The sequence below is a fragment of the Nomascus leucogenys genome, unplaced genomic scaffold (genome assembly GCF_006542625.1).
Source record: "Nomascus leucogenys isolate Asia unplaced genomic scaffold, Asia_NLE_v1 000665F_133112_qpd_obj, whole genome shotgun sequence".
Lineage (NCBI taxonomy): Eukaryota > Metazoa > Chordata > Mammalia > Primates > Hylobatidae > Nomascus > Nomascus leucogenys.
This window is the reverse complement of record NW_022095949.1, coordinates 38,284-40,738: the sequence shown is the minus strand read 5'-3', so window position 1 is coordinate 40,738 and position 2,455 is coordinate 38,284. Positions and strand designations below refer to the sequence as shown.

The 2,455-nt window shown below is 47.1% G+C and overlaps 1 long non-coding RNA gene across 1 annotated transcript; it reads left to right on the top strand.

Moving 5' to 3' along the window:
• Positions 1–643: 643 nt before the first annotated feature.
• Positions 644–2,017, top strand: LOC115833771. The gene is made up of 2 exons (XR_004029074.1): positions 644–694; positions 1,171–2,017. It is a non-coding gene; the product is annotated as an uncharacterized LOC115833771 (long non-coding RNA).
• The last annotated feature ends 438 nt before the right edge of the window (positions 2,018–2,455 follow it).

Below are 2,455 nucleotides of genomic sequence, written 5' to 3'. Positions count from 1 at the left end.
AGCCTCCTGAGTATCTGGGACTATAGGTGCATGCTACCATGCCCAGCTAATTTTTGTATTTTTAGTAGGGACAGGGGTTTCACCATGTTTGCCAGGCTGGTCTTGAACTCCTGGCCTCAAGTGATCTGCCTGCCTCAGTCTCCCAAAGTGCTGGGATTACAGGCATGAGCCACCACACCCAGCCAGTTTCAGCTCTTACATTTAGGTCTATGGTCCATTTTGAGTTAATATTTGTATATGGTGTGAGGTAGGAGTCCAAATGCATTCTTTTGCATGTGCTTATCCAGTTGTCCAAGCACCATTTGTTAAATCTATCTTTTCTTTTCTTTTTCTTTTTCTTTTCTTTTTTTTTTTTTTTTGAGACAGGATCTTGCTCTGTCATCCAGGCTGAAGTGCACTGGTATGACCATGGCTCACTTCAACTTCCTGTTTCTGGGCTCAAGTGATCTCCTATCTCAGCCTCCTGGGTAGCCAGGACTACAGGCACGCACCACCATACCTGGCTAATTTTAATCTTTTTTTTTTTTTTTTTTTTTTTTTAACGTTCCTTTTTCTCCAGGCAGCTGCTCCCAACCCCAGCACCTTTGCCGTCTTGGAACGGATCACCACTGCAAGAGGGGAAGTTGCTACTGTGGTGAATTCCGCCATGTGGTACCAGACTGCTGCCCAGACCACAGTGTCCTCTGCAACCCTGGTAACTCACATACAGGCCTGATTCCACCTACAGCAAAGCTGGATGCTATGGTTGGCAGAGGCAAGCCCTTTGCCTGCACTTCAGGCCAAAGCCAGGATGTGGCCTAGATGGTTCCTAAGGTCCCTGACAATCCTGAGATCTTGCATCTTCTCTATTTCAGGTCAAAGGTGCCTACATATTCCTTCTAGCTTTTTTCCCTGATGTTCTTTGCCACCTGCTACTCCTCTCTGAGCTACTTTTCCAGGTTCCACAGGGAGAGGTTCAGCTGTCCGTGGTAGACATGAGGGTAGAGAATGAGGTGGTTGGGTTCCACTTACCTTTCTATCGTCTTCAGTATGGATGTCTCTTGACTGGTACCATGTAGACTTTTGAGGGCAGACAGGAGTCTGCAGAGAGATACTGGGGATGCTGAGCAGCAGCAGTGGGGTTGGGAGGCAGAAATGAGGACAGGAACGTTTACCTTGTGTTTCTCTCAGCTTCTCAGATGACCAAGATGGTGCTGCAGATGGTGCTGAGGATGGAGAAGCCACTAAGCCCCGCTAGGAGCCACCTAGACTGGATGCAGAGCACGGTAAGCTCCCGGCGGTTTCTCCAAGAAGGGGTGGATGGCAGCCTGCTCCTTGCCTTTGTGGCCTCCAGACCCCAAAGTCAGGGAACCAAAGGGAGAAAGGGGCCGTAGCTAGGGCCGAGCTCCACTGCAATGATTGTTTTAGGGGTAGGAGCCAGGATTGCTGTCTGTGGACACTGAAATTTGAATCTCATATACTTTTCATGTGTCACAAAACATTATTCTTCTTTTGTTCTTCTCCTACCATCTAAAAATGTAGAAAACATTCTTAGCCTATGAGTTGCACAAAAACAGGCAGTGGCCAGATTTGGTCCATAGACCATAGTTTGCTGACTTTTGCCCTAAATCATCCTCCATTTCTTTCCTTCTGTGTCCTTGTTACTGACAAAGCCACTTCCCCTAAAATGGGGTCTTTCCCTGTTTGGTGCCATGAAGCCAATATGCAAAACCGAAAGTGAGCCTCAAGCAGTGCAGGCTTTATTTGGTGGCCATGGAATTGAGAAGTGAGAGCTTGGCTCACAAATCAACTTTTCTGCTCATGAGACCCAGGAAGTCACAGATATAGGGCATCTTTAGTGAAGGGGCTGAGCATTAAAAGCAAAGGGAGGAGTGGCCAGGTGCAATGGCTCACTCCCATAAACCCAGAACTTCAGGAGGCCAAAATGAGAGGATTGCTAAGACCAGGAGTTCGAGACCATCGTCGTCAACATAGTGATACCCCCCCATCTCTACAAAAATAAAAATGAAAAAAGCAAGGGGAGGAATCCTGTGTTTTCCGGGTCTGTGTGGAGAACTTTTCAAAACCACAGTGCCACCTTGCTATTTGTTTTTTTATGGTTTTTTCTCATCATTGTCATGTTGGTTGTTGACTGTTACAGTGCTAGTGGGACTGTCATTTAGCATGGAAATTAGATCATAATGAAGTTAGAGGTCAAGTGAGGTGCCATCTTGGATTCCATCCGTCTTAGCTGGTTTGATCACCAGGGAGAAGTTTGGACCTCAGGCATCCTGCTTCCTAAAGATAAACAGTGTTCAGGCAGGGTAGATATTCACGGAGGTCATGTGGGTATTACACTGGATGACATCTTGGCTTCAGCCCTGATCTGTTCCGAGCCCTCAGCACAGTACTAGAGGAGAGGCCTTGGGCTGCATTGTGGCATATTGTGGCTTTGGGGAGAAACAAAAGCAGATAG